Source organism: Felis catus, chromosome B4 (genome assembly GCF_018350175.1).
Source record: "Felis catus isolate Fca126 chromosome B4, F.catus_Fca126_mat1.0, whole genome shotgun sequence".
Taxonomy (NCBI): domain Eukaryota; kingdom Metazoa; phylum Chordata; class Mammalia; order Carnivora; family Felidae; genus Felis; species Felis catus.
The window spans coordinates 36,549,011-36,571,234 of record NC_058374.1 but is presented as its reverse complement, the minus strand read 5'-3'; the positions used below and the strand labels follow the sequence as shown (position 1 = coordinate 36,571,234).

Genomic DNA, 22,224 nt, shown 5'->3' with positions numbered 1-22,224 from the left:
ATTCTGGACATTTCAAAAAATGGAATCATGCAATATGTGGTGTTTTGTACTGGATTCTTTTGTTTAGCATAATGTTTTTAAAGGTTAATCAATGTTATAGCACCTCATTTCTTTTTCTGGCTGAATAATATTCCATTGTATGGATATATCACATTGTATTCTTTCATCAGTTGATGGACATTAGGGTTTTTACTTTTTGGCTATTATGAACAATGTTGTTACCAATATTTGTATGCAAGTTTTTGAGTCTCTTGGGCAGACACCTAGGAGTTGAATTGTTGGGCCATTTGGTAACTCTGTGTTTAACCTTTTGAGGAACTGGCAGCCTGCTTTTCAAAGTGTCTCTACCATTTTACAGTGCCACCAGCAATGTATGAGGCTTCCCATTTCTCCACATCCTTGTCAACACTTGTTATTATCTGACTTTCTTATTATAGCCATCCTAGTAGGTATTGGTATAGACTGAATTATGTTCCCCTCAAATTCACATGTTGAAGCCATAACTCTCAGTATGATGGGATTTGGATATGGGGCCTTTTGGAAGGTCATAAGGGTGGAGCTCTCATGATGGGATTAGTGTCCTTATAAGAAGAGATACCAGAATGCACATACTCTGTCTTTGCCTTGTTGAGGAGGTGACTGTCTACAAAATAGGAAGGAAGACTTCACCAGAACTTAACCATGCTTGCACCTTGATCTTGGACTGCCAGCCTCCAGAACTGTGAGAAAATAAATTCTTGTTGTTTAAGCCATCCAGTCTATGGTATTTTGTTATGACAGCCTGAGCAGATTAAGACACATTTGAAATGATATTTCATTATGGGTTTGATTTGATTTGCATTATTGGCCATTTGTATATCTTCTTTGGGGAAATGTCTATTCTGATCCTTTGCCTATTTGGAAAACTGGATTGTCTTTTAATTATTGAGTTGTGAGTGTTCTCTCTCTCTCTCTCTCTTTTTTTTTTTTTATGTTTATTTTTGAGAGAGAGAGAGCACGTGGACCTGTGTTTGGGGAAGGAGCAGAGAGAGAAGAATCCCAAGCAGGCTCCACTCTGTCAGTGCAGGGCCCAACAGGGCTCAAACTCATGAACAGTGAGATCATGACCTGAAACAAAATCAAGAGTCAGATGCTTAACTAACTAAGCCACCCAGGCACCCCGAGTTGTGAGTGTTGTTAACATGTTGTGGCTTTTTAGATCTTATATTTGCACACATTTTCTCCTGTTTTGTGGGTTGCTTCCTCTTGGGAGCATTGTTTGCACCACTAAAGAGGAAAGTTCAAAACATATTGAGCAGCTAATACAGGTCTCTGAGACATCCTGCATTGTTATCAATAGATGAAGTGACCTAAACGTGTTGAGAGAAGCTGGTTAAGCTGTGATAAATTGCCAAAATACAAATTGCTTATATAGAGAGAGTATTTAATGTTGTTAATAAGTAGAAAATCCTGTAATTGTCACTAATATTGTTAAGGTTCCAGGAGCTCAGAAGCCTAGGGACTTTCCTTTGGAACAGATGACTTGTGCATCAAAGCCCCATCTGACAGTTGGCTTGTTGAGTAGGAGTGTTGGCTGAATGAGGCACCTAGTGGTTAGAGCTCAGGGATCTTAGGAATGTCCAAATTCCACAGTAACTTGAGCTTTATGTCCATAGTGTCTTTGCATAATTTTAGAAGCTTATAGGTGAATGAAAGTCCTCTGAAAATAAAAGTTAATTTTTTGTAATGGAAGCATGTATCATTATGTGTTGTGAGAATTCTTCCTCCGTTCCCACAAAATACTACATGGTGTGTGTCTGTTAAATGTGAATTGAAATTAGTTTAGTTCTGTGTTTCATGACACCTCTCAAGATAATTGGAGCTAATTAGAGATAACACAGGATTCTAATTGAACATTATCATCTTGCTAAATATTTTGGAAAGTATTTCTAGGAGTCATATTTCAATGGCATGTCCATCATTGAGCGTGAGTCAAGTCTCCCACGCCAGCCTGTTCTTTCCATCAACTAGCAAGCTTGTAGTTCATGGGAATCATTTTCCCAGAGCAGGTGATAATACGATAATGCTTTACATGTGTGTGTGACCTCAGGCAAATCATTTCACTCTGCCATTTGCCCATTTGTATGGTAGTAAGAAGGCTTTGAGGTGTTTGGATTAAAGATGAGATAGACAGGTCCTGACTTGGAGAGGTCTGGATTGGAGAGCTCACCATCTGCCCTCAGGCCGATACTTGCCTTTCCTGAGGAACAGTTTCTTGAGGAGCTCATGTGTGTGCCCCCACTTCCCTGGGGTGTTGTGAGGATCAGTGCAGGGATGTGTGAGGGGACTTTGAAAATGGCCCTCTTGTCCTCAGATGCGAAGGATCACGAGAGGTACTGTTAGGGCTTTTTGTCGGTGGCCACCTTGTTGCACAGATTGCCCACATCAGAATGGGCATTGAGAGAGGCCCAGGAGGCCCGGGACAAGGAATGTGGGAACTTCCCACTTTGGGGCTTTTGCGAGTTCTCCAAACCGATGGACAACGTGGGCCCAGATTGTTTCTGTACAGTCCTGTTTACTAGGCTGTCTCACGTGTCGCTTCCCCCAGGTGATTTCTGTGGTCTTGGGAGATCTGAGAATCCTGTGTTCTGAACTTGCTGTCATTTCACAGCTGCAGAGGCTTGTCAGCATGGCGGCACGGCAGATCCATTGAATCCTTATGGAGTTCCTTCTTGGCTCTTTCCCTGGGGACACGTGTTCTGTCAGCCACCCCATATCAAACATGCATCCGTGCCTCAGCTTCAGGATTTAGAAGGGTACATGAGGTGAAGTGAAGTAAATGAATTCCTGTGGACAGCCGTTTTCCCTCCAACATACGCTGTGCTTTCTTCAGAGGGGATCTTTCTCTAGAGGGGAAATAAAAACCCTTTTTAAGACAGATAACTGAGCCATGTGGCTCACACCCATGCATTAAGCTGCGTGTAGACAGTTGGGATTTTACTGTGTCCGGTTGTTCTAGCAGAAGGCAAATCGGGTGTCCTGAAATACGCTGGGGCCCCTCAGGGCACTGTCGTGGAAGAAGTCCTACGGTGAAGGTGCACATATGCTTAGAATCATGATGGCAGCTCTGGGTTCACAGACTGAAGTCAGTTCACCAGTCACCGGGCAGATGCCCTGCCCTGCCACCGCGGAGGGTCCAGCATCAGACAATGGCTCTGATGCTGTGACAGGGAGCCACTGCCATCCCAGGACCTGCACAGTGATTCTGGCGCTCCACCCTTTGCCCTGTAGTGACAGCACGAAGCCTGCGTGGGATCCTCTCTCTCCCCCTCTCCCCCTTGCATGAGTATGCTCTCTCTCTCTCAAAATAAATGAACATTAAAAATAATAAATAAATAAACAAATGAATGAATAACTCAGTCATTTCTTCAGTCACATTACTCACGTGAAGTGACAACAATATGAAGAACTGTGACCAATTCTGCCATTCAGAGGTGATAACAGTTTTGTGTCACGATGGCATAATTTGCAACATTGAGATTTGTTTGGCAGTGTTGACATTTGCATGCAGATTTCGGAGTTGTTCAACTATGATAAAATGTGTGCTTGAGTGTCAACTTTCATTGACTGATGCTGGCTTCCTTGGATTGTATACTTTGTTAAGAAAGATTGTGAGGCCAGGTGTGGGTTTAGCAGGAAAGATTGCCGTGATCCATTCCTGATGTCTTACGATTGGCGTCTGGGTAAGGTTAGAGGGAGAGGGGCCTATATGTGACGATTTGCCCTCCCAGTGTTTGAGTCTGGAGAACATTTAGAAGACCACTATGATAGGGGTCAGGTGGCACAATGAGATTCCACCAAGTGTGGCACAGGGATAGATTTGATAAGACTGGTCACCTATGTAGTCATGGGCAGTGACTTGGTCTACTTGAAGTCTGCCTGATTGGAACATGGTTGTGGATGATGATGTTAGGGGCTGGACTGAGGGGAAGTGGGAGGATTCACTTTTGGACATGTTGAATTGGAGGTGGCTAGTCCATCCAGGAAGTCATAAATACGGCACTGGAACCCCTTTCAAGTTGAGCTGTGGAGGTCAGGAACTTCAGGTAACATGAGGGGTCAGCAGAGGTAAGGATAACTTGGAGGTGGGTCAGAAAGGGGCATAAGATACTTGAGAGACCAGTGTGGGCAGTGGAGCAAGGTCCCAGAGGCCTGGGGAGGGGAAGGGCTGTAGATTACAGGTCACCAGCAGCCTTCAGCCCCAGATATTCAGTAGCTCTTTCACCCCAAGGTTATCTGATTCTTCCCCTCCTACCTGTGATCATGCTATGCTTTCTCACTGGGAGAAAGCATACCCTTACTGGGCTGCCGAGCTTCCCTCTCACAGGAAATTTTTATTTAAAATTTTATTCTCAAATTTTTACTTAAATTCTAGTTAGTTAACATAAAAGTATAATATTGGTTTCAGAAGTAGAATTTAATGATTCATTACTTACATACAACACCCGGTGCTCATCATAACAAGTGCCCTCCTTGATGCCCATCACCCATTTAGCCCATCCCTCATTTAGCCCATCCCTCCCCCCCCCCCCCACCTTCTCCTGATCCCTAGCTCAGCCTTTCTTGGTGCCCAAAGAACCTCTGTGGGATTTCTAAACTTTCCTTAACTTATTGGGTCCTTTTTTCCTTCTGATCGAAGTTTTCCTGGCTTCAGCGTTTAACCAGTTTGTCTTCCCTGTGGGACTTCTTCAGGCTTTCTGTATTATTTCTCTGCTCACTCTGGGCCTCCCGCATGACCCTTCATCATTAGTATCACACCCTTTCTCAGAGTCACGCCTGCTTCTAGTTCCATTATCTTCTTAGAATAAATGTTAGTGTATAGAAAAACCCAATTGTATTTCGATTACTCTAGTTCCAGCCCGACTACTTATTCTCAATCCATTCAGCAGTGGGTTTTAATGGCTGAAAGGCAGGCTGGAAACCATCTCATCCAGCACTTTCCCACATGTGTTTCTCCCTAGAGGTTAATAGATATTTGGTCCGGGGGGAGAGGGGTGGTGGAGAATTACATAAGTTTGAGAAATGCTGGTTTCAACCAAATTAAACACTTTTGTTTCCCCCTACCACAGAACTTTAATGTGTTCATATGCAATGTGAATCCCTCAGGAGGGCGAGCGTTTCCCATGCTTACTTGACTATGAAACCCTCTTTTGTCTGAGCAAGTCCCTGCCCTCGTCCATCACCATATTTAGTAGATGAGCCAACTCATAAGTTCTGAGAATCTGACATCACTGAGGTTATTTGCCTCCAGTAGACTCCAGTGACTGCATCATGGCCACTCCTTGATGTTTATGAACCTCTGACAATGCATGTGGCAATGGTTTTAACTCTGTTGTGATGTCTGGGGAAAACTGTTCTGAACTTTCCCAACTGAAAATAAGAACTAGCCACAGATTCTGAAGAGCTCACAGCCAGTTTAAGCCCTTTTATTAGGGACCCAGGAGCAACAGTGAGGCCCCACGAGGAGCTGGACCCTCACTCCTGAGTGTGGAGTTCCAAGCCCTTCCTGCCTGAGTTAGCCTGCCCATGGGCCTTTGTACATGCCCTCCCCACTGTTGGCAATGCCCCTTTGCACCTTGCAAACCCGTGAAATGATGACCTTTACCACTAGATTCACTCAGAGGGGTGCTCTTTTCATGCCTCCCTGACCTCCATGGGCAAGGTTGCTTTCTTCTCAAAGTTCCCAAAATCTAACAAAATTGTCCCCCCAAACTCTAACACACATCTAGCACATCCCTTTAACTATTTGTATTCATCTTTCCCTTCACTGGACTTGGGCCCTTAAAGGCAGAGACCTCTTCCCATTCATTACTGTGCCCGCAGAAGCACACCGTGCTTGACCCAGAATAGATCTTGGTGAATTTGGTTAAATGCATGATCCCTCTCTGGTGAGGCTAACCAGTCAGAGGAAGTGGCATAAAAGCCACCAGTGTGGGAAATCCATGGAAGCCTTTCAGAGACAAATGGCTTGTGAGGAAGCACTTGGAGGAAACCATCAGACTGACAAGCGAGAGAGGGAAAAACTCTTCCAGGTGCAGGGTAGAGTGGAAAAGGAAGTCAATGGAGGCATGACAGGGAAAAGGAACAAAGAAGGCAGAAGAAATTATTCTCCTGGACAGAGTGGGGAAGTGAGGTAGGGCAGAGGAGCAAAGGAGAGCTGTGATCTGGCAAAAGAGAAGGTGGAGGGCTTTGAAGGCCCAACGTGCTGTGCAGAGAGGTGAAGGGAGGTGGAGGGAGGTCTTGCCCACTGGGGAGGCTCTGGACCCATATGGCCTCCAGCTGCCGGGTGGTTCTCTGGCCAATCCCTTGCCCAGATGTTCGCTCCGTGCCCAGGGCAGGCTCTGGCTGGCTCTCAAACATTTAAATAACAGAAACCATCTCAGAGGAGGGTGTATTTTTAGCCAGGGGCTCTGGCTGTGGTAAGCAATGACTCTAATCATCCTGATAGTTACTGGAGTGTCAGAGAGCCTTGGATGGCCGAGTTCGAATTGAATTCTAATTCTGACCTTCCTCCTGACAGACTGTGAGGTGCTGGGAAAGCCACCTGATCCTTTCTTCTAGATCACTCTTTGCCATTTGTACGTAGGAAGAATTGCAAATTCCCATACAAAGGGTTGAACTTAAAAAAAATGAATATAGGACATTTTTCAGCTAAAAGATGCTACACCAAAGTGTTAATAATAGTTCTCTCTAGGGGTGCCTAGGTGGCTCAGTCGGTTAAGTGTCTGATTTTGGCTTGGGTCATGGTCTCAGCGTTCATGACTTCAAGCCCCACATCAGGCTCTGCACTGACAGGTGCAGAGTCTGCATGGGATTCTCTCTCTCTCTCATCTCTCTCTCTCTCTGCTCCTCCCCAACTTTCAATTGTGCACCTGTGCTCTCTCTCTCAAAATAAACTTTAAAAAAAAGATCAAATTTTTAAAAAAGTTCTAAATGGTAGAGTTTTAAGTGTTATTTCTCCCTATTTCTTATTTTCTAACATTTCTAAAAGTAAAGAGATAATAAAATAAAACCGAAAAGTTACTTTTAAGTATGCAAATGCTAAATAATTGTAATAAAACTTGAAAACATGTAGTATGTATTGGGATAACAGATTTGACCTGCTCTTTACTTGACTTTGACATTGACTTAATATTTGGCAGCCAGCTTCTCCATACCTTTCCCGTGTATTAAAAGGAAATTTAGGAGAAGCCTGGGTGGCTCAGTCAGTTAAGCGGCCAACTCTTGTTTTTGGCTCAGGTCATGATCTCATGGTTTGTGGGATCAAGCCCCTTGTGAGGCTCTGCGCTGACAGCATGAAGCCTGCTTGGGATTCTCTCTCTCTCTCTCTCTCTCTCTCTCTCTCTCTCTCTCTCTCTCCTCTCTTTCTCTCTCTCTCCCCTTCCCCTCCCTAAATAAATAAATAAACATAAAAAAAGAAATTTAGAATGCCATCTATTAAGACAAATATTAACAGTTAATGCCAGTGGTAAAGTGCCATTGAAATTCAATGACAGTACCCCTGGTTGCAGTCTGAGTTTGGCTTCTTTCTGAGAGGGCTGTGGTCAAAATCTCACTTCTGTGGCAGTGGGAGAGAGGAGGCCACTTGAGAGAGTTCTTATTTCTCCCTGATGATGGGCAACAATTCCTGAACCCCTGGAACATTATATCAGGTCCATTGGATCCCTGATTGTGAGGTAAGAATGGATTACACATGAGGTCACAGTCAAGAAGGCCTCCATGTGTCTTTTGATCCTTGGGGTGCTGCCACCTATCAACTTGGGCAATAGAAGTGGGACATTCTCCTTTCAACCCAACTTTGTATCTGGTGGCATATGGACCTAGCTATTCACTGAGCTGAAGAAGATGTATGTTCTGATCAGAATCATGGAAAAAGACCTTTAATTTTTCAATTATCGTCTGACAGGGTCACAAACATTACTGTGTTGCTGTTGTTGTTTTAAACACAGTAACAACATTTTTAGTGTATACAATATAAAATTGACCACTGTTAAGTATTGCACTTCTGTGGGGGCGCCTGAGCGTCCGACTTTGGCTCAGGTCATGATCTCATGGTTCATGAGTTCGAGCCCTGAGTCAGGCTCTGTGCTAACAGTGCAGAGCCTGCTTGGGATTCTCTCTCTCTTCCTCTCTCTCTCTCTCTCTCTCTCTCTGCCCCTTGCTTGTTTTCTCTCTTTCTCAAAAATAAATAAATAAAGATTTAAAAAAAGTATACACTTATGTGGCTTTAAGTACATTCATGTTGCTTTGCAGACATCACACCATCTACCCCTAGAAATTTTTTGTCATCCGCAACTGAAATTCAACCCATTAAACACTAACTCTCCAATCTTCTCCCTTCCCTCTGGCTCCTGGAAAGCACCATTCTGCTTTCTGCCTCTATGAATTTGACGACCATGGGTACTTAATGTTAGTGGAATTATACAATAATTGTCCTTTAGTGTCTGGCTTATTTCACTTAGCATAATGTCTTCAAAGTTCATTTATGTGTCATTGTATGCACGGACCACATTTTTTTTTAAATGTTTATTTTATTTTTGAGGGAAAGAGAATGAGTGGGGGAGAGGCAGAGTGTGTGTGTGGGGGGGGCGGTCAGAAGATCCGAAGTGGGCTCTATGCTGACAGCAGTGAGCTCGATGTAGGGCTCAAACTCACAAACGGTGAGATCATGCCCTGAGCTGAAGTTGGATGCTCTACGACGGAGCCACCCAGGCACCCTGGACCACATTTTGTTTATCTGGTCATCCATGTTTGAACATTATTGTTTTTTAAAGTTTCTCTAGTTAAGATGTTTAACACCTGATAATATGTTTCTCTTGCCCATTGGACTGTAAGTTCCTTGATGATTTTATTCATCTTTGTGCTCCTAGTGCAGTGCAGTGATCAATAATGTGTTGAATGAGTGGATAAATGGATGAACTGGCTGGTGCTTGGATTTGAACATTTGCCCCTGAATCAGAACCTGCTCTTCACTTGAACCTTATGTTCTGGGCAAATGGAGCTACAAATCTTTACTTTCCTGAGCCTTTGTATCTGTGACATTAGGACATCGTACTTGCTATTAGATCATTTGCCTGATCGAATGCTCTTTGAGCTTTTCAGGTTAAAATTGCTATTGAAAACACTCAAGACATCAACACTAACACTCTTTTTCCCCAGAACCTCTACTTGAATTTAAGAAATCAAACCTGCTCCATTTAAAACCATTCAAGACTTGTCATGGATTTATGTTAAAAAAAAAAAAAAAAAAAGGACCTGATGTAATATGGAAAGAAAATGCCTTGAAATATGCCAAAATCCATGTCTTTTTTTCTGTTTCTGCCATAGCTAGGGCCTCCCCCATGACCGGCTTCTGAGCCACCAGATTCTCCTATTTTCCTCTTTTTCTCCATACTCTTTGGAGACCCTAACTTATGGTGAGTCTGCCTTTAGCTGTCTTTTCTTTCCCTAGATAATTTTTTCTCACTGCATCTAACCTATTGTCTCGATATGGGTGATTCCCAAAGCTTAATCTCTGCCCGGACTTCTCTCCTGAGCTTCACTTCTGTGTTCCAGCTGCCTCTAGATATTTCTATCTGGAGAAGTTCACATGTCTGACACGACACCTACATTTCTTCCCACCTGCCACCGTCCTTCCCAGGAATCCATCTTTTCTTTTCCTTGACCCCCAACATCTCATTAATTACCCAGCAAATATCTGTTGATACTGGATGATACCAAATGGTGAGTGCCAACATTCTCAGTACATAATTAGTGGTTAATCCAACCTTTCCAGGAAATGAATTGTCAAGCCTCTAATCCACAGTCTCTCACAGCTCTTTTGCCTCTATTTCTGTTACATCATGTGTCAGTTTCCTAGGGCTGCAGTAACAAAATCCCACAAACTAGGTGGCTTAAAACAGCAGAAATGTATTATCTCACAGTTCTGGAGGCCACAAGCCTGAAATCAAGGCATCAGCAGCATTGGTCCCTTCTGAGGCCTGTGAGGCAGAATGTACTATGCCTCTGTCCCAGCTGCTGGTGGGTTAGCGGCAATCTTTGGCATCCCTTGGCCTCTGCACACACACTCCAGTCCCCCTTCTTCACATGACGGTCTCCCTGTGTCTCTGCACATAGTCTTCTCTCCATGAATGTCTCTCTGTCTGAATTTCCCCTTTTTATAAACATACTGGTCATAATGGATTAGGGCCCACCCTAATGACCTCACTTTTAACTTGATTACCTTGTAAAGACCCTATTTCTGAATGAGGTCACATTATAAATGAATGAATGAGGTTGGTCTTAATCCAACTTGGCAACCTCTGTCCCATCATTCCCATTCAAGCGCATTGTCCTCTGGCCCAATTTTTGGCTTCTGTTCTCCATGCTATTATTCCCTCTCCCAAGTTCAGATTCTAGCCCTCAGCCAAGGCCCATCGCAAGTTCACTCCGTGCTGCCACTGGCCCAGCCATTGTCTACCTTCTCCTCACCCTCGCTCATAATGCTGTGCTGGTGCCTCTTCTGTGGCTCTGTTAGCTTCAGCTTCGTGTGGCAGTGAGGTGTCACAGAACTTTACTCCTGTTAAAAGGAATCTTACAAATGGACCAAAACCAAGATGTCTGCATTTGATCACTTGGGAACATTTAAAAAATCATGATAGATCCCTGAGCCCCACATTCTGACCAGCAGGTGTGGGTGGGGGTCTGGAATCTATACTTCCAAAGCTCCTCCAGGAGATTCTGATACCCAGTCAAGTTTGAGAATGAGTCATCCAATCCAAGCTCCTTATTGTACTTACAGGGAAACTGAAATCCAAAATTATTTTTTTTTAAGATTTTTTAAAGTTTATTTATTTATTTTGAGAGAGAGAAAGAATGCATGAGTTGGGGAGGGACAGAGAGAGAGGAAGAGAGAGAGCCCCAAGCAGGCTCTACACTGCCAGCACAGAGCCCAACATGAGGCTCAAACTCATGGGATCATGACCTGAGCTGAAATCAAGAGTCAGATGCCTAACTGACTGAGCCACCCAGGCGCCCTGCTCCAAAATTGTTAAATGACTTGCCCAAGGTCACATAATTAGTAGCAGAGCCATCCAGTTATATGGTTCTCTTACCTTCTCAGTCAAGTGGAAGCAGTTGAGGAACAAAGCCTGGACCTCTCTTATTTCTGTAACCTACATACTACCATCCACATACATCAGTCAAGACGAGCAATTCACAGTAAATGCTACTATTAGGTGACTAGACTAGTGGCCATGCCAAAAGCTTCCAGAGGACAGGTGCCAAGGCTGTCTTTGCTACTTTGTATTTGCAGCGTCTGGCATAGTGCCTGGAAAATAGTAAGGTGCCCAGTTAATATTGGTTGAATGAACGAAGCATCTACCACCTACCAGGCACTATAGTAGATGCTTTGCATATATCATCTCATTTCATTTATCTCAACTATGACCCTCTGAAGTAGGTTTTAATACTCCCATTTTACAGATAAGGAAACTGAGGACCGGAGGTTAGATAACTTGCTCAGAGTCATGCAGCCAATAATTGACATAACTGAATTTTAAACCCCAGTTCTGTATTCAGTGTTGCAGAATTTACACACACTCAGGGCTCAGCTCTCTGCCGAAGCTGTATGTCACCCCAAACCAATATCTAGTGCAAAGGTGTTTAAAAGCCCCAGATGTTTAGAAACTTCAGTGTATCTCTCAGCTGTAGCTCAGCCTTGCTGCCCCATGAGGTAATATGAAAGGTTGATACACTGAGAGTTTTACTGTGTCTGTTACAGAACATACAGTACCCTGACCACTTGATTGCTTCTGTGTGTGTGACTCAGTACTATCAAAAGCTTTTACAAGTGTTTCATCCTCTTCCTTGCTTTTTTTTAAAAATGCTTTTAAGATTACCCTCCCTTTGTAGGGCAGAAGTGCCAGGACCAGGGCAAGCAGAGTTCAGAGAGTGTCCCAGCATGAACTATTCTAATGCCAGGTTTCAAATACAAACTAATGGTTGGGAAACCCGAGTCGGGGGTGCAAGTTGGCTCCACACACCCCGTCCCCTGCCCAGATCACTTGCGTGGTGAGTGGGTTCCATCTGTACCAGAGGCATCACATGTCAAGGACTCAGTGCTAGAAATGGCAGCACTCTGATCCTAGCTGTCAGGCATGAGAGGGAAACCTAAGTAGCCACATCCCAGAGACAGTTTCAGCTCTGTCATCTGAAATGTTTCTGTTTTTTTCTTTCTTTCCAATTTGATGTTTTACTTGGATCTTGGCCTTGAGTCTATTCTCCATGTCGACAGTTTCCTCGTTCCTTGTGGCCTCCTCTTTGTTACTTCCGTGACCATCCTTTCTGAGCCTGCAACATCTTCCCTCCCCCACCCAACCTCAGAGGTGTGGGAATGAGTAAGCGGGAAGCCCATTTGCAGGTTCTTTCCCAGAGGGGCCAGCCTCCCACTCTGATACCCTACCTCCTCCTACTTCTAAGCCCACTTCCCCTCTGTCCCTGAATTTTTGAAATATGTACATACATTTCTTTCAAATTCCTACTTATTTTTCATTTAAATTTTTCACTTAATTTCATTCAAATTCCTACTTATTTTTCATTAAAAAAATTTTTTTAATGTTTTTATTATTTATTTTTGAGACAGAGAGAGACAGAGCATGAATGGGGGAGGGTCGGAGAGAGAGGGAGACACAGAATCTGAAGCAGGCTCCAGGCTCTGAGCTGTCAGCACAGAGCCTGATGTGGGGCTCGAACTCACGGACTGTGAGATCATGACCTGAGCCGAAGTCAGATGCTTAACCGACTGAGCCACCCAGGCGCCCCTCCTCTTTTCATTTTAATGGACTTGAACATAATTACTTTAAGGACTCTGGTCTTATAAATAACCTAAGGCTCCTTACTGACGAAGCTGGGATCAAGAGCGCACTCCTGGAGGGGTCCCACTGAGGCCATGGGTGGGCCTTGGGAGTGCTGACAGTTCCTTTCCTCTTCTCTGTGCCAGGATAGCAAATTGCATATCATGTCTGACTACCTGGAGAAGCTGAATGAAGTCAGGGATCCCAGGGAGTGGTGTTTCAGTGTTGGGTTGTGGAATACATGGCCCTTTTATGGTGAGGGACTTGGAAGCCATCTGCTATCTGAGTTATCAGATCTACCACCACAAGGCCAATATTTACACTATAGGCAAAGTCTTTTTACAGTAAAATCCAAAACACTATCCCCATTTCTTTATAGAACAGTACTAAGCTCTTGCTCATTAAATCTTACTGGAGTTTGTAGACCATGAGCTGGATTCTAATTTTTTTTTATTGTAGTGATATGTGTTAAATGGAATCTGACCTATATTATTCCACCACAAGGGAATTCAGAATTAACCACTGAAGTTAATGTGGTACAGAGAACCCCAAGCTTCTCATTCTCAGGATATGAACAGGAGTGAGTAATGAAAGCATCAAGTCAGTAATTTTTGTGGCTCAATATTGCCGCATGTAGATTTGTAGGCTCAGAATGGATTCTCCGAGACAGGATGCTATAGCAGAAAGAGCAAGAGATGAAGCATCCAGAAAGTAGATTGGTCCCTAGCTCTGCAATGCTGGGTAGTCTACCTGACTTCTCTGTGTTCCCATTTAGTCACCTATAATGTAGATGGACCGGGCTGCACAAGTGGTTTTTGAGAGTTCTTACTAAGGAACTTGTATGGAGATCCTTTCCCTCTCCAAGGTTCAACTGCATAAATGCTTCTCTTTCTTTCTTTTTTTAATGTTTATTTATTTTTGAGAGAGAGAGCATGAGCAGGGGAGAGGCAGAGAGAGAGGGGGACAAAGAATCCAAAGCCAGCTTTACACTGACAGCAGAGAGCTTAACGTGAGGCTCAAACCCATGAACTGTGAGCTCATGACCTGAGCTAAAGTTGGACATTTAAGCGTCCAACTGAGCCACCCAGGCACCCCTGCTTTTATTTCTTTTGCTTCAACATACAATTTTTGGTGGAAAAGCAGAGTTCTATTTCTTAGGGGAAAAAAGTTTAAAGCCACTAGAGTAGATAATCACCATCTCTCTCTTTGTGATGCACTATAAATAGGTCTACCCATCAAATTGTCTACACCACTGGATAGTACTCTCATGTTTTTTTAAAAATATTTTTTAATGTTTATTTATATTTGAAAGAGACAGAGAGACAGAGTGCAAATGGGGGAAGGGCAGAGAGAGAGGGAGACAGAATCTGAAGCAGGATCCAGGCTCTGAGCTGTCAGCACAGAGCCCCATGCAGGGTTCAAACTCACAAGCCGTGAGATCGTGACCTGAGCCAAAGTTGGACGCTTAACCAACTGAGCCACCCAGGTGCCCCTCTCGTGTTTTTTTTTTTTTTTAAAGTTTATTTATGTATTTATTTTGAGAGAGAGAGAGAGAGAGAGAACAAGGAGGGGAGGGGCAGAGAGCGTGTGAGAGAATCCCAAGCAGGCTCTGTGCTGTCAGAGCCCGATGTAGGGCTCCACCTCAACAAAGAGTGAGATCATGACCTGAGCCAAAATCAAGAGTCAGACACTTAACTGACTGAGCCACCCAGGTGTCCCTACTTTCATGTTTTTGGGAAGGGTCTCTATACCAAAAGCACAAGTCAGCCACGTTCACCATGTATTCAAACTCATACCTTGGGGTCCTTATACTAGAGTCCAAGCCAGGAGGTCCTTTTGGGCAGCAGGGAGAGGATTCTTATCAGTGTCCTTATACTGGGCATAGGCAGCAGTTTCTAGAACAATCATAAGAGACAACGTTCTCCAACACCTTGGCCATCCTGGCTCGACTAAAGCAGAACTTGGAAGAGAACTTGAGATTCCACCTCTCCGGACTTCCTAAGCTGTGTAGTATGTAAATCAGTCTCTTTGGCTCTGAGATGGGGACGAGGAGAATTTGGTCCCATCAAATTGACAAGGTAATTTGAGAAAAGGCAATGTGAGATGTGACAATGGGACCATTCTTTCTTGTTATCAGCCTGGCCTCCCCTTGGTGTATGCATATTCTGTCCCCAGTGATTCTTCCTTGATCCCTGCTTACAATGACCCTCCACCAGGAACTTTCTTCTGTACTGAGAACGTGCAGCCACCACTGCTCAGCTGCCTCGTTTGCCTCTACTCCACTTCCTTCCACCCCTTGTCCCCAGTCCTCTTAAATGTTTATTCTTTCATGAAGTATTCCCTGACTCATGGAAGTGAAATGATCCAATTTAGATTGTAAACCGGGAAATTATTCTTCTGGACCAGAGAGAGAGAAGAGAGAAAAACAAGAAACAACAAACCCAAACAGAATACGTGAAAGGAAGACGTACGTATTCTGTAGTTTCCATTAAAACGAAAGCTCCATAGGGAAGACCATTGCAACTGTGAAATATATGGTGAATTTCTTTCACATATAGACACTCAGGAAACATTATTAATGAATGATAATGATTTGTCACATGACTGAAAGTGTTTTCAGGGAAGGAACAGGGATAGAAAAATGGAGACATTCTTATACTCCATGGGGAATTGCTAGGCAGACCATCCAGATGCTGTTGGGGGTGGGGGTGGGGGTTGTGAATTCCTTGTGTGTCAGCTGTCACTGTGTAATCTCAGTTTTCTCTCTCAGAAATATATGTCATCATTGTATGTATCATAATTTTATGTATATATGTGCATATATACATATACACATATACATATGTACATATATAAACATATACATATATATATATAATTAAAGTGTGCTTCTTTGAGGTCATTTTGGGCTGGGCAGTACAAAGTGTAGTCCTGAAACATTAAGAATAACCTAGAATAGGGGTGCTTGGGTGGCTTAGTTGGTTGAGCGTCCTATTCTTGGTTTTGGCTCAGGTCATGATCTCGTGGTTTCATGGGCTCGAGCCCCGTGTCGGGTTCTGCACTGGTGGTGCAGAGCTTGCTTGGGATTCTCTGTCTCCCTCTCTTTCTGCCCCTCCCCACTAGCACTGTCTCTCTCTCAAAATAAATAAATACACTTTAAAAAAATTAAAAAAAAGAATAACCTAGAATAATTACCTTTTATAATGTAATCATAATAATCTTAAAAGCATCTTCATGAGGATGAGGTATAAAGAACTACAGAACAGAAAAGGATGCATCTTTATCTCTATACTTGCTAATATAATCAGTATTACCCTTATGTGCAAATGTATATGTATTTATGGAGACTGTGTGTAAGTCAAAGAATGCGATAGCCTGAGCTCATCCCATCTCTTTGTCTTGCCTTAGCATTTCTCTCCGTTTTATTTTCTTCTCTTTCTAAGTTGAGGAAAGGTAGTGGTGGTTTGTGCAGATCGTCTGTGTTGTGAGGGAGCCACTGGTCAGGGAGTGGAAGAGTAAGCGGGAGAAGGAAGGCGGCCAGGAGCAGGTGAGCTGCTAAGCTGGTTACTGCTGGGGGCCTTTGAGGTTAAATCCTCTGGAGAACGTAGCCAGAATGGAACACACGGCCCAGGGACTCCTGTTAGTGGCCGAGGGCCATCCCAGGGAGCCCTTAATTCCCTGTGCCTAATTCCTACCAGTATGGGCAAAGAGAGCTTTGCTAAGAAATGTGGTATCTGGCAGTTAAAAGGTGGGCTTCTGTGTCCTGAAGTGTGGAGGGGAGGGGCCTGGGTGGGCACCAGCTGCGTGCTCTACACCTGCAATGTGTATTTGCTGAATTGTTCTGTATTTCACTCTTTGTGATTCCCTACAGTCTTTCCTGGATCTAATGGCAAGGATTATGTATTGTACTTTGTGTGGTTTTACAAGTGAAAAAAAATGAGGCAAGGGAAGGCCAGTCAAGCTAAGCCAAGGACTAAGTGAGCAAAGCAGAATAGAACCCAAGTTTCTGAGCAATTTCACTTATTTTAGTCTGAGCATACACTAAATATTCAATAAATCTTTGACGATAGGATCATGGAGACCAAATGGTATTAATTCTCCTCTGTCTCTCTTGATGTTTACCCCTTCAGTGGTCTCCTGAGTGATTGTGGTAATGCTGGGGGGAGTCGTGGCGCCAGGGGCAAGGAGAGACGCCAGCCTTGTCACAGCTCAGCTCCTCTGCCCCTGTCTGCTGAATCGAGTGAGAGATCCCTGCAAGACAGTGGCACATTAAATATGACATTATTGTCAACAGTCCTCGTACCGTGTGGCATTTATTACAATGATCAGTCATTGCCGTGACCGTTTGACTGGACAGTCCTTCAATCACAGTTTTTGAATCTTGTGTATATCTTAGATTTTAGATATACTTGTGTATATCTCCCAAAGCATGTTTTGTATAGCCGTAGTCGTGAAACACTTGCTTTTTTTTTCTTGCCTTTTTTGAGAGAGCGAGTAAGCCAGAGCATGAGCAGGGGAGAGGGGCAGAGGGAGAGGAAGAGAGAAGATCTTAAGCAGGCCCCATATCCAGCAAAGAGCCCAGTGCGGGCCCAGCTCAAACCCACAACCCTGGGATCATGGCCTGAGCCGAAATCAAGAGTCAGATGCTTGGGGTGCCTGGGTGGCTCAGTCGGTTAAGCATCTGACTCTTGATTTCGGCTCAGGTCATGATCTCATGGTTCATGAGTTCGAGCCCCGCATAGGGCTCCTCACTGACAGAACAGAGCCTGCTTGGGCTTCTCTCTCTCCCTCTCTCTCTGCCCCTCCCCTGCTTATGCACTCCCTCTCTCCCTTTCTCTCTCTCTCTCTCAAAATAAATGAATAAACTTAAAAAAAAATCCTTGAAACATTCTAATCATCTTATGTTGTTGCTTTGACTTTGAAGTGTTACCTTGGGATAGGGACACAGCAGTTATCAAAGAGTGACTTATTAATAAATCTGGGCTTTTAATAGATATCTCACTACTTAGGTTAGTGCAAGTTTGTAGTCATTACTACAGGCTTCATCTGCCTCCTTCCAGTCAAAATCATTTGAACCTAGTGTGCAAAGTATGTGTCTTCTACTCCACTTGTTCCTCAGATATTTACTGAACACCTGCAACATAGCAGGCACTTCCCTGAGTATAGGGGCCACTAGGGTGAAGACAGTTCCTGCGCTTTGGTCCCATGAGACCTCACCGCCCTGAGCCTGGTGGTTCTATGAAGTCTTAAGCTCCATGACTGGAAATGCTTTTACCAAGGGGGTTTCAGAGACCTCACCATCAAGGATGGGGAGGGATGATCCAAACTGTAGGGAACAAGAGAAATGACAGCCAAGTTTGCCTGGAGGAGTCAGGAAAGGCTTCATGGAGGTAGCAAAGAGGAAAGGAAGATTTACAGGCAGGTAGGCAGGGATGGAGCAGTGTAGGTGGTGGTATGACAATGCATGCAATGGTTTTGATGGAGGAAACATTTTTTTAATGTTTATTCTTGGGAGAGAGAAAGAGCATGAGTGGGGGAGAGGCAGAGAGAGAGAGGGAGCCAGAGGATCCATAGTGCAGAGCCCGATTCAGGGCTCAAACCCACAAACCGCGAGATCATGACCTGAGCCAAAGTTGGATGCCTAACTGACTGAGCCACCCAGGCACCCCTGGAGGGAACATTATTTATAATAACTTTACTGAGATCTAATTAATGTACAACAAAGTGCACTCATTTAAAGTATACAATATGGTGAGTGTTGACAGGCATATGCCCCATGAAATCACCACCACAATCAACATACAGAACTTTTCTTCATCCCAAAGTTTCCTCCTGTACCTTTGCAAACATTTTAATACAAATAACGTGCCTTTTAAAACTCAGGGTGCCTGGGTGGCTCAGTAGGCTGTCTGACTCTTGTCTCAATGTGTAAGCAACAGTTAGAAAAGCAAAGCAAAGGTAAGTCCTGGCATTGTCTGCGAGGCATTCTCTGATTCCTAGGTCAGGTTAGGGCCTTTTGATTTGAGTCTCTCACCCCCAACCTATACAAGGTACTTCTCCTGTCAAAACATTCATCCTGGGACGCCTGGGTGGTTCCATCGGTTGAGTGTCCTGCTCTTGATTTTGGCTCAAGTCATGATCCCACAGTTGTGAGATTGAGCCTCACATGAGGCTCGATGCTGAGAGTAGAGCCTACTTGAGATTCTCTTTCTCTCTCCCTCTGCCCCTCTCCCCTGCTTATGCTCTCTTTCTGTCTCTCTCTTTAAAATAAAAAATAAAATGTTTTTAAAAAAAAATTCACTCCCCATTTTGGTAATTACTTACTAATTGTTTCCTTTCTCCACAAGGCTATAGGCTGGTGACACTGGTGCTAAGGTTGGTTCACTGCTATATCCTCAGCCCCTCTCACAGAGCACCTAGTAGAAACTCAACACATATTTGCATGCCTGTCAGCTGAATGTCTCCCGAACCACCATGACTAGGAGATCCTTCTAGGGAGAGGGAGTGATGCAGAGAGGACACTACCAGACAGGCCAGAAGCACTAAGACCAGAGCCTCATACAAGGTGTTGTAAGGCTGCATAGCAGAAAGTAATGGAAGGTTCTACAAAGTTCATTTGAGCCAGGCCTTGAGGAGTGAGGACAAGTTCTTCAAGCTGGGAGGGAAGAACATTCTAGGCCTGGGGCTACAAAATACACAAGGCCACAAAAGCGTGAAAAGGTTGCATGTGACCAGCAGAAGAGGCTGGAATTTGGAAGGATGAAGACTTGCAGGCAATGCAGCTTGAGGAGTAACTGGGACCCCTGCAGGCTTATGGCAGCTGATAGCGAGGAGTTGGGACTTGACTCTTAATGTAACAGGAAGTTAGTGGAGGTTTCTAAGCAGGATAGCCATATGATCAGATTACAGTTTTAGGAAGAAATCTCTGGGATAGAGTAGAGAGGTTGTGAACCCCTCCCCCTGCAGAATGCATTTTGGGCAAGCACCAAGCACCCAGGTGGTTCTTCCACAAGTCAACACAAGACTACACCTGGAGAAGCAGTGGGATGAATGAGAAAGGGGGAGGGGAGAGGTGCCTTGGGAGGCAGGCAGGAATCTGCTGGGAGCTGAGGGCCAGCTAGTCATCCAGAGGAGCCTTTAGAACCCTCTTCTGAGGCATCTAAAACTCAGGGCCTCCTAGGGCCTAGAGCATCAGTGATGCTTATGTCACACGACACTTTGTGGTCCCGCCACGGGCATGGTTTAGTGGTCGGATGTGGGCAGAAAACCTTGGTGACACGGCCAGAAGGATCCTACCTTACTTCAGACGTAATCTGGTCACAGCTCCTGGTGTTCTGATGACTGTTTTAGTCTAATGTGAGCATGATTATTCCTGTCAGAAAAGTTTTGGTAGGAGTTCATTGGAAAAGGCAGGGGTCTTCTTTATAAGTCATGTTTGACGAGCTTAACAGTGTATTTCGAAGGTACTTTTTTGCCAGCAATGACCAACAAATTGCTCCTGAACTAGATGGGAAAGATCTAAGGACATCATCTAAGCACAACAGTATCAAAAGTATCTCCACTTGCCTTTATTTGCCCTTAAAAATCTGTACAAACAAACATGAACAGACTCTGGACTCTAAGAATAATATTTTCTGTGGACATATATGGACAGCTAAGCAAAACCCCAAGGGAGAAAAAACTTCTATTAAAATAAAAATAAAGATTCCCCACAGCTTTATCCTTTGCTCACTGGGGTCCCTTTATTCCACTTTGAGATAAAAGTACTTCAGTTTCTCAGGGGATGCTGATTAAGAGTTGAACAAAAAGAAAGTATTTTTATGTATTTATCTACCTACCTACCTACCTACCTACCTACCTACCTACCTTCCTGCCTACCTATCTCTGGCCCTGAATCTTCCAGCCATAAGCATAGAACTTCGTGTGTGGCTGGGATAATGGCACTTTGAGTAAATACTAACACTGCCACTCAGGAAAAAAGCCATCCTCCTCATTGGTCAGTGAGAATACTGTGCTCACCGCTTCTACCCCCATCCAAAAGCCCATATCTGTCCACGGAAATATTTAGTAAAAGGCGAAAGATTTATACCATCTGAAGAGTAACCAGAGTATCAAAAGCCCATATCTGAAGCTCATGGAGGGCTCTGCGATCCGAATCACACCCCTCGCACCTCGCCACCCCCACTGCCTGGCACACTGTGATCCTTGCCCCTGGAGTTGCTTTTGGCTCCTGTCCACGCTGTGTCAGCATCTAGAGCTGACAGTCGTGGGAGCTTATGGAGGCACCTGGTGGTTGGTCGGGAGGAAAACAGTGAGTGGAGAGTGTGTGGTCAGTTTTCACATGTGCACTGGAGGAAGCGCACAGAGGGTTACCATCTCTGTGGGCATGTCTTTGGGGAATTGTCTGTACTTGGGTCCTGGGGAATTATTACAAAGTGGTATGAACCTGGCTGGCTCAGTCGGTAGGTAGACCAAGCAAGCCTTGATCTTGGGGTTGTGAGTTCGAGCCCCAGGTTGGGTTAGATTACTTAAAAACATTCTTTTAATAAAAAATAATAACAAATAAACAAGGTGGTTTGCAGGTTGGGCACAAACTCTGAACTTCCTCCCTTCACAGGGTCTTCAGTGGAGAAGGTCCCGTCCTAAGAAGGCAACTCAGGGAAACTTCCCCTTGCTTGTGAAGCCTGCGGGCATGTGTGTTTGTGTCCACACTGAGATGCACATGACAAAGTGTACACAGTGCCTCAACACAGACCAACAGGTTTTTTTCTGTTTACATTTAACTAGCTTTGAACAGCAAGAGGAAACCTTAAATGTCTCTTTTCTTCTCACAAACCCTTTCTCTAATAAAATTACTGGAGATAAAGCAGGGAATAATTAAAACAGTCATTTAAATCAAGGACCTGGTTTGGCTCGGCCTCCCTTGGAGACGTTTTAGCTTGTGCTGTGCTAATAAAGGCCAGGCAGGCTAAGCTGACCTGAGTGAAAGGCAGAGTGGCCGTTCCAGAGGCTGGGGGGAGGAGGTCTTGTAGGCCACCGTGGCTCATTTGGCCCCTCACTCAATATTTTTGTCCCATTGAAATCAAGTTGAAGCTGACATGGAGGGCAGCCTCCAGGAGGTGGGGGAGAGACCAGGAGGTCAGGAGAGATGAGGAAGAGAGTAGTTCCGGTGTGGAGTCGGACTAGGCTGTCACTCTCTGGGGAAGCTGGAAAGAATTTAGTGTTGTATGTCTACAAACCTCAGTTCTGCCTCCTTATCTGTCACTGGCTGGTTCCTCCTGCGCAGAGAACTCTGTAAAGCAGCAACCCCCAACTTTCTTTTTTTTCCCCCTAAAACACACATGAGGCACAC

The 22,224-nt window shown here is 44.4% G+C and overlaps 1 protein-coding gene and 1 pseudogene across 1 annotated transcript in view; one reads left to right on the top strand and one right to left on the bottom strand.

Annotated features, from left to right (window-relative positions):
* The window catches only part of WNT5B (Wnt family member 5B), a 106,056-nt gene that overhangs the window by 18,322 nt on the left and 65,510 nt on the right, over positions 1–22,224 (top strand). The window lies entirely within an intron of this gene.
* LOC111561497 lies at positions 20,921–20,972 on the bottom strand (annotated as a pseudogene).